Source organism: Pinus tabuliformis, chromosome 3_1 (genome assembly GCF_031772625.1).
Source record: "Pinus tabuliformis cultivar Carrire ecotype Pingquan chromosome 3_1, CPIR1, whole genome shotgun sequence".
NCBI lineage: Eukaryota > Viridiplantae > Streptophyta > Pinopsida > Pinales > Pinaceae > Pinus > Pinus tabuliformis.
In genome coordinates, this window is record NC_142301.1 from 565,357,671 (window position 1) to 565,374,549 (window position 16,879).

Sequence of the window (16,879 nt, forward strand, 5' to 3'; positions counted from 1 at the left end):
ATCATGCTTCTTTTGACATTAACTTGATTGGCTAAGGTCATCAACTTTGTGTACATTCTCACTGGTTCCACCACGTATCGCGTGATGTTCTCCTTTGTAACATGCAGGTCGTCTGAGTCGGCAACTTTCCTGTAGGTATCAACAAATGCCTGAACCTCCTGTGAGATGTCCTCTTGCTTCCTTACTTTTCCAACTGCCCTAATAGAAGGAACCCCATGGTTCTCGATCACTGACTCCAAACCACTCAAAAGATGTTTGTAGGAAGCCAAAACTTTATCTACATCTCTGGCTAGTTTGTCTCATGATTGGATCTTGATGCAAAGCTGGACTTTGTCATTTTGTGTGGTGATCCAATATTTATTTGGGAGTACCGCTGGTTCTTATGGATACATGGTGTTCCACTCATAATTTTTATCAAAATCTATGATGGTCTCCTTTAGCATGGTAGATGTTTATTTTGTGTTAGCTTGTATGGCTAGAATTGGGGCCACAGTGTGATGAAGTTTTGACATCTCCTAATAAACCATCATCATGTCTCCCCTAAGGGTTTCAACTCCGTCTTTGATCATGCCTCCCAAACTCCTTCGTCATGGAGTGATTCAAGTGGAGTGTTGCGTTTTCTTCTTCCATCCTCCTTTTATATTCTTCTACTTTCATGACCCTCTTCTCAGATGCATAAAGCTTGGTTTGGAGTTCCGTGATTTTCTTGCTCATCCTGCTAACATTCATCTCAGTCGCGGTCACAAATGCGGTCCCGAGGGAGGAGTTCATCTCGGGATTAATTGTTGTATCTTGGAAAATTTCCTTCTTTGTGGTCATAGATAGAGGCTCTGCAGGGTTCCTGGCATAACAATTTCTTCTTTCCTGCATGATATTGAAACTAACCTAATCAAAAGTGAGTTTGGTTATCTCAAACAATTCGTCTTCAATCTCATCAAGAATATCTAGTTTCTTGAGAAGAAGTTGTCTTCTGGTGATGGGATTAGATGGGAAAACATCTATGGAGGTAGCTCAAATTTCTCATTGGACTACTGCTGTTGTTCGGATTCCTATTGAGATTTCTTGTTGGCCTCTTCTTTTTGCTTTGTTAATTTCTCTTCTTTCTCTCTGCTCTTTTCCTCCTCTTGCTTCCTCCTTTTTTCCCCTTCAGGTTTCTTCACTTCTTGTTCTTCATGCTCCTGTTTCTTTCTGAGCTCTTCAACTTGTCTACGCATCTCCTCTTTCTCTTTTCGTTCTTGTTCCAATCTCTTTATTTCTTCTTCTTCTTGGGCTCTCTACTCCTCCTGACTTTTCAACTATTCATCTTCTAGTTTTTTCTTCTTCCTTTCATCCTCGAGTCGTCTCCTCTCGAGCTGGTCTTCGAGTTGTTGGTCACCCGATTCCTACAACGTTTGAGTTCTTCTTCTCTTTTTCTTTATATTTATTATTTTTTTCCAGCCAAGGTTGCATTTCTTTTCTCCAATGTCTCATCATCTTCCACTTCATCTTGGTCGCTTAGGGGATCTCCCCCCTCCTTACCCTTGTGTTTCTTGAGCTTGTTGGTTGCCTTATGCTTCTCTTTTTTCCTCTTTAGGGAAGTTGATCTCTCTATTAGGCTCACATTCTCCTGGGAATGTTCAGGTTTGTCGTCTTCTCTTTCTTGTTCTTTACTGGGGCTGAGTTCTTAAGTGGCATTGTAGCAATTCCTAATTTTGTCTTCATGAGCATGCTTGAAATGTGGGTATGACCAATCAAAGTTGGATTTCTTACAGTGAGTTGCCACTACTCTTTTGAGGTCATAGGTGTTGTGGTTTAGAATCACAAAATAATAACCCTTTATTTCTTCTGCTTGCCTCCACTTCCTTGAACTTCTCAACTACGTAAGCCGTGATGATAAGATGGAATGCGGGCAAGGGCTTCTTCTTCCCTTTTCTTAGCGTCTTTCAAAATCCTTGGTTAATCTCACAACATACTTCATGCATGAGTACTCTATCTATGGTGAATTGAGGAAGTGTGTGAGGGCTCTTATAAGAACCAAAACCCTTGATGAATTTCCCCTCCTGAGCTGGGAACCAATGTGCCACCTTGTTGATAGTCTCCATGGCTCTTTTAGACATGCAAGAGGCCTCTGCCCCGGAATGAACCTAATATAACAAGGCGATAAATGATTCAGAGATGGAGTGGAGCATACCCTTATAACTGGGGTTCCAAAAGACCTTGTAATGTTGATGTACCAATTATGTTACACTTGTGGTCTAGTTGCAGCTCTAGTGGTCAAAAAGACATCTTGTGCAAACTGCGCCCAATAGTTATGAGGACATATAAAACTCTGACGGTTGGTCTTCCTCAGGTTTCTTAGCTGTGACTATATTCATCATTAACGTGAAAGCTAGGATGATGTCCTAGTTGAAAATTGTACCCCTAGTGGTGACAGTGTACATGATATGGGCCCATGTCCCATGGAAGACATCAATGTTGGCCCTACCCTACAAATGATTCATCATAGTGGTAATAAGTTGGTAAACATTTTTCAGCCCATTTGTCATGTATATCTAGTCGCTCTTGACTTGGAACTTGGACGGGTCTTGCCACCACTGCATCAGAATATCCTTGGTTGGAATTGAAAAACTCGAGAGCCATCTGGTATTAAATTATTTCTCCTTTTCAGGCAACCTATAGTAAGAAGTGATGTCTGCTGAGGAGATTTCTACGAGCACTACACTTGCATGATCCCTTACTATCCACCAATCTGTATTAGTATTTTGTATGATCCAGTCAATAGTCTCACAACATAGAAAAAGTAGGGGGTGTGAGGCCACCTTGTGGAGCCTTAATCTCTTCATATTGATGTATAGTTGGAAATCATCTTGGTCTTTAGAAATTTCCTGTTTAGAGAATTTTGCATATATATTGGACCAAGAGAGCTTGGTATTTTTATTGATGTTGCATGCAATGCGCCTGTAGATTGGGGGTGGTGGGTCCTAGTGAACCTACGATGCACTACTTTTTGATATTTTGTTGGAATATTTCACTACTAGATGTGCATATCATCATATAAGGAAGAAATGGAGAGGCACTCGACCTTATTGTCACCTGACATGTCAAATAAACAGTCCCACAATGAGAGAGACAACATGAATAATAACTGCTAGGAGCGAACACAAATTATAGTTTCCATATTTCTTGGCAAATACCGAGGAGAATATGTCCTTAGTAGGTCATACAGTCATAGGGATTAGGGGGTCACAAAGGTCATGAGAATGACTACGAGACTTGGTGATTAGTAGGCTAGGTCACAAATAAAGTCAAGTTGCAGAGGTCACGAGTCGCATGGGTTGTGTAGTCGTAGGGGTCACTTTAATGATAGGTCACAAGGGTTGCATATTCATAAGCGTCGTGAGGTCACATCCTTTCACCTATCATTGCTTTTAGTCATGCAACATCTCGTTCAGGGCAGCTCGAGGAGGGGAATGAGGCTCAAGAAGGCTTATTTAGGAATCCCCATATTAGATGACTTGGTTAGTGAGGGGTGCAAGCTAGTTTGGGAAGAATGTGGGCAGAGACACTCTTGAGAGAAAGAGGAAGTGGCCAAGTGTTTTATGGCCAAAAACATGATCCATTACTTGGATAAAACCCCCCCAATTTGGAATATGTAGGGTCAAGGCGGAGGAAATGACCAAATGGTAAGAGGTAAAGATTAACAAGGAAGAGCAAGAGTCACCTACCTAGCAGGGTTGCACACCTCCTTCAAGTCGTTGAACCTCTTCATCCTTCGTGCGACCAAAACAACTTATCAAATGACCAGCGGTTTCGACAATTTATAACTTGCGGTCTCACGTGTGGGGGTCGCAAGGTTGCAAGGTTACACTAGGTGTGATTTCAGACTATGCGACCTTGTGACCTCAGGCGGGTCGCAAATTTGCACGGTCGTAAGGTTCTTGTACCGGTATGGTTGTGACCTATGTGACCTTACAACCTTGGGAGGTCGCAAAGTCACATCGAGTGATAGATCAAATCATTTCCCATGCGACCTAGTGACTTCACTTAGTCACAAATTAGAGCAAGTCACATGGTCATGATTTTTAGGCTCATGAGAGTCAATTCGATGTGACCTTTGACTTAGGCAGGAAAACTAGCCTTTGGGGTCTTTTAGAGTTAGGTTAGTGACGAGATTAGAAATATCTAGGCCAAGGGAATAGGTTTCAAGAATAGGGAATAGTCATGGACATGGTACAGGGTATCCAAAATTTTAAAAGGTAGGGAATTTTAGAGGGTTGTTGCAGTAGCTAAAACAATTAGCGATTCGCTGGTAGAACCTTAGTATCTCTACCTGTTCTTGGCCTTTTGTAAAGCATACCTTAATGAGTACCTTTTCTTAAGGTTGTGGGTCCCAGTGATGGCTCCATATCTTCCCTTGGTATTAATCAATAATCTACAACTACTAAGACTTGGCTTGTTGTCACATACAGAGTAAAGACCATTCCTGTTGGCTCGATGTGGAGGGATTGAATAATGATATGAGATTTAAGGATTTCCGGTAAGGTATTTACAGGTCTCTCGTGTTTCTCTGCTGTCAGTGAGCCTGAAAAATACCCTGATGGAGTCACTACCTCGAAATCGTACACGTTGCTCCGCTGCGAGCTAGCTTGGACAGTACCTCGACGGAGCTGTTACATAACCTCTCTACACATGAAGCCTATCTAGGTCAATTTTCCCTTATTAATTTAATTCATGTGCTCATTGGCACTTATTCACATGTGCCTACATTATGATACGTCAAAATGCGAAAATTCCCCAGTTCGTTCTAAAGGTGGTCTTTAACCGGTCTAGTTCGGCCACCAACACCTGGTTATACCTGGAGAAACCATCAAGCAAGGAAAAAATTTATGATCTTGAAACTGTTTGAAGAATCTATTCCATGGAGGGAACTAGGTAGTTTTCCTTGTCTGAATTCTAGTTGAGATTTCGAAGTCGACGCACATTTGAATTTCACTGGAATTTTTCCATACTAGAACAAGGTTTGGAACCCACAAAGATTCCCTAATTTTGAAGTTAATATGGGCATCCAACAATTTCATCAGCTCCTTTTGAATGAGGGGTTCTAATGTGGGATTTACCTTTCTCAATTTCTAGTGAAATGGCTTGACCCCTTCTTTCGTAGGAATAACATGTTGAATGATCTGGGTGTCATATGTCTTCTAGTCATCATACATACAGTAAAATACATCATGATAATTCTTGAATGAGCTAACGAGGGACTTCCTTTCATCAGGAGAATACCAACACCTAGGTTGACTAATTTGGTGTCGGTCTCAGTACCGAGGTTAATTTTCTCGTGTGAAAGTATAGAGCTTTGCATTTTGTTATTTGGTGGGTCTTGAAAATGGTTCCACAAATCAAATAATCTTTCCAGTGTAACCACGTCTTTGGGAATAAGGTTTCCCTTGTGCTCGTTTTCTTCCTCTTGCAGGGTCCTTTTGTGTTCTTCCTCTTATATTGTCGTATCTTTAAACACATAAGTGTTTTCCATAAAATCCAGTATCTGTTGATCATCATTGAAAATGCACAAATTAGTTATGTTATCTGGGACAATAGGTTTATAAATAATTTCAATTGAAAATCCATCCCTTAAAGGTGTAAACCTAGCTACGGCATTAGCTACAGTATCAATAACTACGTTATTAAAACTAGGAACAAAATTAATACTCAAAGCATTAAAGGAACATATCAAATGCCATACCTCTTGTTGATAAATTTTCACGTGTGGTAGCAGACAATACATCGTGTTTCGTACTTGTCTTGTAATGATTTCATAATCACCGATGACCTTCAAACATTCAACCTTCAGGTTAATAGATTTCTTGAGCCCAAGGATCAATGCCTCATACTCTGTAGTGTTATTAGTGCATTGGAATTCTAACCTACAAGAAATTAAAATTTTGTTTTTTTGGGGTCCATGAGGATGCAGCCTATGTCGACTCCATCATGAGTCTTGGACCCATCATAATATAAAGTCCATATTTCATTACTAGTCATATCTACGCTTAGAGTATTTACATCTATAGTACAATTTTCATCACCATCAACTGGAGGGCAAGGCATAAGTCTCAGTTTCATATCATGTGGATGGGTGATGGCAAGGCTTGATAACACCCAATATCAGCTTCCAGAAAACACATTCCCAACTCTTCCTGAGAAAAACTAATAGGTTCATTCGAGCCCTCAAGATCCATGACCGTGTGCTTCATGTAGGGTTCACTGTTAACTCTGATTTGATTTTTCTTGACTTTGTAAGGTAGACACAAGTGGACAAATATGTGGCAAAATACCCATAACGTTTACTCAACAAATCCCTACTGAGTAGCAAACCATATTCTTCAAGGATTTCAACCACAATTATGTATATGCATTGGTGTGCCTTAGACTCAGAAGACAACCTGATTATGACATTGTTTATCTCACCTATGGCGGGGACCTATGATCTATCCAATTGGATGATCTTGGAATATATCTTCTCAGCTTCAATGTTTCACTTTTTTCACAACGATAAAGGAATGACATTAGTTTATGCACCGGAGCCGACAAGGCAATTGTGGAAATTGTAGTTAAACATTTTGAAAGTTAAAAGGAACGGGGGAGTCAAACCCCTCTAATTTTCATTCGTAGCATTAATAACATTTATTGAAGACTGACTGGGAGAGCTAACATTTATCTAAGAAGCATCTTTGTTGGTTGAAGATGAGGTAGCGAAATCTTTAACAATTAGTTCGCGTTGGCTGGCTAGCTTGGAAAGCTCATAAAGTGAAATGTTGGCCCGTGTCTTCTTCATATCTTTGATGATGTTATACCCCAAGTCCGAAGGTGCAGTGCCCTCCGGGGATGTCTGTGGGAGTGAAGGGGATAGGAAGGACTTGTTAAATGTCTCTGATGTGGATTAGTTCCCGTTACCACTTTATGAATCATCCTTTGGGTTTTGGCTACATGAACCCTTAGGAATCGGGGTGAATGGCTATCTTGAATTTCTAGGAGGAAGGATCCTCAGTAGTGCCTTATTCTTCTCTTCCAAGCTAAAATCTAATATTGGCCCCTCACTCCTGATTTTGTGGGTCTTTGGAGGCTTAGGGGCGAGGGTATTCCCTACATTAGCTTCTTGAAGGGATTGGACCTCTCCCCTATAGATGACTTTGAAGGTTAGAATAGTGGAAGCAACGTTTTCATCTAGAGGTGTGGTTTCTTCTTCCGGATTGTTAGACTCTTCCTCATCCTCTCCCATGGCTTGATCTTCCAAGAGTTGGGTCACCACAACAGTCATGTTGTGGATCCATTGTGGGAAGGTCTTCTTGGAATGAGAGGCTTGGTGAAAAGTGCATAAATTATCCTTTCCTAGCTCTTCCACATTGAAATTTGTATTAGAACCATGAGATGACTTCACGGGGGGACTATTTGTCTTTTGGAATAATTTTTTTCCGATTTACTCCCTAAATAGGTCTCATTGTTCTTCCTTTTCAATTCAGAGACCTCATTTGTTAATTGCTTCAAGGATTTGGCTAACCCCTCGAAATTGAAGGAATCCTTGTCTTTATCACTAGACTTGCTAGTTGAGGCTTGGGATTTCTTTCTCGATGGCTTAGACTCCTCTCGGGTGTCATGCTCAAGGGCCCCTATAGACAACAAATCTTTCTCCACCGCAAGAGCTTCCACAAAATTTTCCACTAAGGTGGCTTTGGCTTCACGCTTGACAAACACAACGATATCCTGTGGGAGGGCCCTAGTATAATAGTTGATTGTAATAGAATCATTGAGAGTCACATCCATTGGAAACTTATTCAAGATGGTAGTAAATCATTGGTTAAAATATTTTACCTTTTCCTTCTTATGACACTTCAATGTGCTCAACTCAGTCAGGAGCATGGAAGGTGTCTTGTCTTCTGAAAACTTCTCGAGAAATGTTTTCTGGAACTCCTCCCAAGTTCAGATTGATGCCACAGGCAGGGAACGATACCAGGTTGTGTCTTTATTTTCGAAGGTGTAAGGGTAAATCCTGTAAGATACATTGTCGTATTGCACCTTTATCATTTGCAGGGATAGGTAAAAATTGTTGATATGGTCCTAAGCCGCGGTTCCGTTTTTTGGTTCAAACTTTGAAAGGTGTTTCTCGGGGTGACAAGGCATATCATGGAGGGGGCATCAGATACCTAAAGGGGACTAAGCCATCCAAGCTAAATTTTTTCTCTGGTTTCCTCTCAGTGGTGGGGGAAATAAAACATGATTGCCATTTTCCTCTGAACCACTTTCATTTCTTGACCCTCACTGGTGTCGGGTGGTCGTCTGCCATAACCCTTGGGAACTCTCAAATGCCCTAAGCCTTGTAAGTTCCTAACATTTATGAAATTTCCTATATTCCTGGGAAACCTTAAACACAATTCATTACAAGGAGGATCAATATTGTAAAAGTTATTGTGGTTTTTGATATTCTCCTCGTTCCGCTACCCTAGGGGCACTTGAAAGTTTCCTCTCGGCAGTTGGTTGTTAACCCAATTATCCTCTGGCGTTGGTCGATAATTTTCCCATGTCTCTTCTTGCTATGGTTAATTATTACCCCTTGTGATTATGGTCCTTGGGCCTTCTCTTTCAGATGTTAGGGGGATTTCCAAGCCTTCAATCGAGATCCTTTCTATAATGTCCACATAACCATCCAAAATCATCCCAATCAGATAGGGTACTGAATTAACTAGGGCGCCCTGACGAGTATGGTGAGGCTTGGAGGTTTGTGGATTAGGTAGGGAGCTAGTGGTGGTAATGTACTTCATACCTCTCGTGAACTAATGGGTAATAGAGCGTCAAACCCTCAACTGATTATATGTGACCTTTGTTACGATCCTATAAATTATAGGATCTCAAGGTGATTTAGTATTTTGTATTTGTGATTTCATATTGTACATAAATTTCGATTTTCAAATGATTTCCAAAAAATATGAAAAAAGGAAAATGAGAAGAGGGTATGTTAAAAATGAGAAGAGGGTATGTTAAAAAATAAATAAGAGGAAAGTGTTGCAAGTCTAAGTGCCACTACTGATAAGTTAGATCTTTTATTCCATTTTCAAATAAGGTTGCGTGCAAATTATTTTTGGATTCCACAATGACTAAAATTCTGTTAAGGTCATATAGTTTAATCATGACTAAACACATTTAAATTTTTGTTAAATAGGTTAGTGAATGAAGATTTTCCAAACAGTTTAATCTTGGTAAATCAATAGCTAGGTAGAAATAAAATTTACTCAATAGTTTAATCTGAGTTAATGGCGAAATAAGTGATAGGATAAGGTAGATTTTCATAAAAGAAGAATGATTTGGGTCTGCTAGTTTAAGTGCACCCTACAAAGTAGGAAGAAAAAATGTTAGCTTAGGAAAAGAATTGAAATGATAAAGGGTCAGTGGAAGCACTATGGTGGTTAAAGGAAACGCATGAAAGTTTTATTCTAAGATGAATTTCAAATATATTTCATGTGTAGAGCAAAGGAAAAAGAAATTAGAGTTTGATTCTAAAGTTCAGCATATTAAGTGGTTTGATATACTAATCCCCTATTCCCAACTTTTAATACCCCAAAGTCACCCCTCCGCTCACATTTTCATTCACCCCCTACCCCACCATACACTCCAATCATTCCCCTGCCACACATTAAATATGTTTCCCACCCCCACCATATGCCCTGTCACATCGCATTAACAACCCACAATTTTTCCCATCATTCGCACCTATCTCTTCAAATCTGATGGCCCACAGTGTGTTTTGACCCCCCCTCAACATCCAAACTTGACCATCGGGGGGGGGAGGTCCGAAATGGGTGATATTTGAAACCACACCCACCACAACGTGTTAGCATTGTATGATTTCACACCCACCTCAGGCGAAACCATTCACCACCTCCCAACCTCTGAAAAGCAGTTTCTCCACCTGTGGATATGACAACTCTATCCATTGCGCTCCTGCCACTCACCCTTCGCCACGCCATCTACCTGTTGATCTTGCCAATCACATCCGCCCCCTTCAAAATTAAGTCGTCAAACAATAAAATGGTTTAACAGTTAATCCAACGGACATGCACCACCATCAACGGGAAAGCCTAGAACATTATAAAATCCCTCTCTCTGCTCATTAACTAGTTACTGAGTTCATACATTGCCACAGCTATTTCTTTGTTATAGGTGTACCAGTCCAAACTATAAAAACTTCACCAGGTCAGGGAAATTTCCAGCTAACCAAATTTTAGGCAATTACTACTGTTTTTTTCTGCAAATCCCAAGTCCTCTCTGCATACTATAAGCATATAATCTAGATTAACCACTGTCCTTAGCTTTATCCAATCATGCCTCCAAAGGACAAGGGACCAAAAGAACCTGTGAGTCCTCTGATCCACCCTCCCATTGATTTTCACCACACCCCTTTGGTAGAAAGAGAATATAAGATTCATGAAACTCTCTGTGAATTGGAGCTTTTCAGATGTATTACTGGCCCGAGGAAAAATATATATATAAGTTTGATGATATTCAGCCGTGGGAATCTAATTTGCCCCATTATATTTTTCCCTGTACCCACAACACCCCAGAATTTGTTAGGAAGTGTCATGCTTGCTATCTGCCTAGCCAAATAGCTATTATTGGCCCCCACTAGAGAAATTCTATTCACCATCACTCCCCAAGCCATAGACCAAATGATGCAAACTCCTACAATAGAGAATGCCACCCCTTTTTCCTATGAAGCACTTGTTGAATTGTATCAGAAATTAGACTTTGCTAAGAGATCCAGAACCCTTGAGCTTTTCTTGACAGAAGATGCCTCATTACCAAAGAAAAATCCTCCTTATCCATCCTCTATTTTCCTTGAGACAGCCAAGAAAATTATCACAACCGTCTCTTACCTTGTTGTCTATTACTCATATCAGTGGGTAGATGAGGCAATTATAGGATTTCTTTCCATTTTCTCTGTTGATTCCAAGCCTTCAATCTTGTTCAACTTTAGCCAATTGATTGCAAATTCTATCCATGAGCAGTTTATCAAATTATAGACCGAGGAAGTATTTAAATATACTTCTGTGGTAGTGTACATGTTTCTATATTCTTAGGGAGACGACATCAAGCTTGCCTTACAAAAACTAGATGAAGAAGGAAATCAGCAGCGAGTCATCTTCTAGACTACACTGGTGATGAAAGAACAAAATGAATACTCATACAAACAGTTCATAGAGATGTTTGTACATCCAGCACTTAGTCTCCTAAGCAGCAGGTCAGAGCCAAGGATCAGTGATGAAATTAGGAAAGTTTTGCAATTATCAAACCAAGTCCCAAGTAAGGAATTGGTACCTCTATTAGAATTATACACAACTGAGGATATTTGGGTGTGAGCTTGCCCCTTGCAAGCTGCCAAAATTCCTCCCAATGAGGATTTTTGCTCTAGAATACATTAGGTAGATGCTTAATATGGATGAGATTCCCTTCATAGCTTCCAAGAAGACTTGTCAATTCAAAATTAAAACTCAAATAGGGCCTTTCATTTGCAACAATAGGGAAACAGGGGAAGAAGTAGATAAGTTATTGAAAGAGATGCAGTTCAGCCTTAGTTTCACCTAGTCATATGATCCATTAGGGGTCATTTCTAAGTTAAGAGTAGAAAATAAATCTACTACTTATTTTCACACAGCCAAACCAGAGATAGAGAAGTATAAAAATCAACTAGAATGGATTGAGAACACCCTACAAGAGGCCGAGGAGCAGCTGGTGTCATCCTCCACAGTACAGAATCCTATCACATAGGAGAAAACAACAAAGAGAAGTAGAGAAGAAGAGTCACCTTCAGGGACTGAGATTTTCAGTGAAGGCTTCAAAATCATGTATAGGAAGAAGGCCAAGATCAGTTCAAAACTAAGCCTCAGCAAGGATTCAGAGTAGGAGAATATCATCACCTCTAAAGAGCCACTTCTTTCCTCATTGATAGGTGATCACACTACACTTTCTCCCACTACCTCCATAGCTTCACAGGATCAGCAACATGTTATGCAGACCAACACATCTACTACATGGGAGACAGAAAAAGGTGTATTTGATATTTTTAAGGAGATTAAAGTGAGGAATGAGGCCTTGAAGATCAACACCTACAATCAGTTTTGGAAGCAGACTTCCAGTTCTCAAAGTAGGAAGCTGTCAGCCTCTGATTTAGAGAAAGGTAATATGCAAATGGAATTACTCCAAGCACAATTTCCCCATCCCAAGGTAGCATCAGACTATAAGAAGACATCGTTTGGGTTTGATGTGAAATACATACATCCCATTGACCAAATGGATATACACAAGCAGACTGGGAAAATGATTTTTTCCACTATCACTAACACTGCTATGAGTTTGTCTAAATTGCAAGTTACATTAGCCAATGTTCAATCACAATTGAAGATGGAGAAGGTTTTTGCACTTGCCAAAGACACAAGGATCAAAGCTTTGGAGGATTTGGTGATCAAAGTAGGTTATGATCCTATAAACATCAATGCTGGAGAAGAGATCATAAGCAAAAAAATTATAGACATAGAAACATTAATGATGCAGTTGAAGTTACCAGCCACAAAAGGTCCTCTGGCCAAGGACATTGAAGAAAGAGAGACACAAAAGGCAGACATGATGAAGCTCGTCATGGAGAAGAGTGCACAATTGAAGAAAATGGAGACAAAAGTGGAGAAAATAATCAAAGAAAAGTATCACGCTGCCAAAATCGCTATTGTCCCTTTGGAAGCACTACCTATCACTGCCATCCCTATAGCTACATCTTCTACAAGAAACACAAGGGCTGTTGCAGATCAGTTGGCAACTACAGTGCATAACATGTCTCTCCAAACTGAAGAAATCAAAATACTGCAGGCTCAATTCAATCTTCTATAGGATCAGAAGACAAGGATTGAGACTTTCCATGCAGCAGAGCTATAGAGAGCTCAAAACTAGATAGAAGTATGGAGGAAGTCAGTAATTGATTCCTCTATTGGCCATACACTGTCCCAGGTTAAAGAAATTATATGGAGTAATATCATTGAAGAAATAGATGAAATTTGGCCACGTATCCATACTATATTTGAATAGAAAGAATTGATGGACAAAGGCAAGAAAACCATTTCCACCATCAATGCTAAATTAGGAAAAATGCCTGCCACAACCAACAACATCATAAAGTTTCTAAAATCCAAGAACAGATATGAGCTGGATGATTTGGGAGTAGATGAAAGAACATAAATGATCTTGGAAGTAAATAAAGTTATAACAAAGAAGAACTTGGTTGTGTAACTGACAAATAAATGTCACACTTTGGAGGTAGCATTCAACAGGTTTTTCACTAGAATAGAAGCATTAAACAAGAAATGTTTGCCTTGTTTATTTGTGATCAATGAAAAATTGATGACCAGGGAATATTACATGAAGAAGCTTCAAGGCATTTCCAAGGATGCATCCAAGTATTCCCACATCAAAGGTGTTATGACAGGAAGCGCTTTTTATGAAGCTATTGACAACATGAGCTTCATCCAACATGAGATAAAACACATTTTTGTGGTGAAACCCACTTTCGCGCGGTATACCGAGGTAGATGAAATCTACCGCAAAGTAACAAAAATTTCCATTCCAGATGAGGAACGGTGGGATAAGTTGTATGAATTCTAGGATTAAAAAACAGGTCAGCTTCGCCAATGCAACACCTGAATAGTGGCCACTCTGCAACTATTCTCCACCAAAGCAGTGCCAGCCATCCAGTTCACTTCACTAGATTCATCTCTTTTGGTCACATTATTTCATTATATTAGTTTGAAGTTAATAATAGGATGCCATGTCGATGAGGCATTTATTGTAATATTTTTTGTAAATTATGTTTAAATACTTCATTCTTTCGAAGTATTGAGGGTTGGTTCCTGAACATTGTAACTCTTTCTATCAAGCATTGTAATTTTTCCACATTGTTGGAGCACCATTAATAAAAATACTCTTCACAGGATACTTGTGTTATGAAATACTAGCAATGTTTTTCCTACTGTAATTATGTTTTCATTGTTATTCTCTTTATCTTATGCATCTGAAATCTAATTGTAAAATAGGGGATTTGAAAAATAAGATATGTTTTTGAACACCTTATTTGGACTGCATTTAAAATTTGTATGTTTTATTCTGAAGTCTGATTGAGAAATTCTTAATTTATTTTCAATCCATGTTAAAGCAAACCTTTTCTCCATTCCATAATTTAATTTAAAGATCCAGTAAATCTAGCTAGTTTGCCTTCTGATTACTCCTTTGAAGTTTTGGTGCAGAATCCAATTTTATTTGACTCCATAGCCCAATGGAAAGAAAGCAATTTGATTAGATCAAACAACCAAACCAATCAACCAAATTCAAACAAACAACCAAGAATAATCATAACTAGCCTAAAATAAACTTAAAATCCAAGTTAAAGCATAAAGAGAGAGCCCTCTCTGAAGCTGGTAGGGCTTGATCCCAGTTTCAAAAGTGGTTTGATGTTGTTAAATGTATTTACTCCCACAACCTCAAAAATACAAAACGATAATATCCTCATAGAGAGGAGCTTCCTCCCTTACAGGGGTGTCCTCGAGTGGAGGAGGTTAGGATTCCCCAAGCTAGAGATTCCCAAAAGGTGGGCCAAAGGTAGGGTGAAGAGGCGTTTCAGGGGAAGCAGGATGGGGTTGATTAGTAGCTATATGGGAAGTTTCTGTACGAGGGCATGTGTTTCTGTCAACCATGAGGCCCTCCTTCTAGCGCCAAATCTATTGATGGGAAGAAATTAACCGCCAAAAGAAGGGGATTTCCCAACTGCAGAATCCCAACTAGACTCTACACCATTTTATTTAGGGATACCATCTGGTATGTAGGCTTGACTATTGTACAGGTGGTTGAGGTTTGCTTTGGATGAAAGTGGAACACTGACTAGGCATAACACATAAAATTCAACAAACAAAAGAGAGTAACTGATGAATATTCCATAACACAAATACCATAAATAGAAAGAATAGAACTTCACAACATGAATCTTAAGTAAAACGTTGTTAGAAAAACTTTATATAAGATCACGCATATGTAAAGAATACACTTAATGACTATGAATGAGTTCAATATGGCTAAGAATTAACAAACACTAATGAGTGCACAAACTGTAATAAAATCATTCCAATATCAATAAATAAGTTCATCAATATAATCATAGAGTTAACATATCATATACCATAGAAGTGTTGCAAACGAGATTCATAGCACAGAAAGATACATAAGGAGACTGCACATCAAAATCTCACAAGAAACTTCGATTTGTCCAGCTAATAATATTTAAGGAATTGACATATAAATTGTTCATCTAATCCAATAGTGGAAAACAACTATTATTCCTTGCATTTATAAGAAGAGCACAAGTTCTCAGAACAATATGCACCAAAATAAGTCCCAAGCTAAAAGTCCTTTACGACATTCCATGAGGGTGTATTTATAGAAAAGAGGGTGACTTTTAGTCTACCGTTGAGCCTTGGATTTCCTCATAACCTTTCAACTACCTCATGACTTTTAGACTTCATGAGGACTCTTCAGGTCCCTAATTTGTCCTATTCTACTCTATCTTGCTATTCCTAACAAAATGAGAGAATTATATGCTATCAACTTAACAATGGACAATTATGGAATGTCTAAATGTAGCTGATCCATGAGGTAATTGCATCAGAGCTTGTATTCAATAGATATAGGGGCTATCTTCGGTTGTTCCTCATCATGAATGTCCATAAATTCAAGGGCGTCCAGGATGAGAGTGCTTATTTTGACATTAACTTGATTGGCTAAGGTCATCATCTTTTTGTACATGCTCACTGGTTCCACCATGTATCACATGATGTTCTCCTTTGTAACCTGCAGGTCATCTGAGTTGGAAGCTTGCATGTATGTATCAAAAATTCTTGAACCTATTGTGAGATTTAATTTTTATTCCTTGCTTGTCCCATTGCCCTGATAGATACAACCACATGTTTCTGGATGAATGACTCCAAATCACTCAAAAAATGTTTGTACGAAGCCAAAACTTTATCTATATCTCTGACTAGCTTATCTTGTGATTGGTTCTTGATGTGGAGGTGGACTTTGTGGTGATCCCATATTTCTTTGGGAGTACCACAAGTGCATCTGGATACATCGTGATCTATTCATGAATTGGGGCCAAATTGTGATGAAGCTTTGACATCTCCTCATAAACCATTGCCATGGCTCCCCTAAGGGTTTCAGCTTCATCTTTCATCACAACCTCTAACTCCTTCATGTTTGATTGAATCAAGTGGAGTGATAAATTTTATTCTTCCATCCCCCTTTTATCTTCTTCTACTTTTGTGACCCTATGATTAGATGCATAGAGTTTGTTTTGGAGTTTCGCGATTTGCTTGCTCATCCTGCTAATGTTCAGCTCAATGCAGTCACAAACATGGTCCCAGTGGAGGTGATAATCTCAGGATTAAATGTTGTATCTAGGACAATTTCCTTCTCTCTAGTCATAGATAGAGGGTCTAAAGGGTTTGTTTCATAACACTTTCTTCTTTTTTGCATGACCTTGAAATTAACCTGATAAAAAGTGAGTTTGGTCAAGTCCAAGATTTCATCTTCAGCATCGTGAGGAATGCCTAGTTCCTTGAGAGGTAGATGTCCTCCAGTGTGTTGTAGCAGCTACAACCACCATCCAAAATTTTGCCTTAGCTTCATTTTGGAGCCTCCCTACCAACCATCCTTAGTAGCATGTATTGCACTATCCAAGTGCATAGGCTTTAGTTGATGTTAGCATTATAATGTATGTGTTGTACTTGATGGCAACCCACTTGTAGCAGAAGAACTCACTTGTATA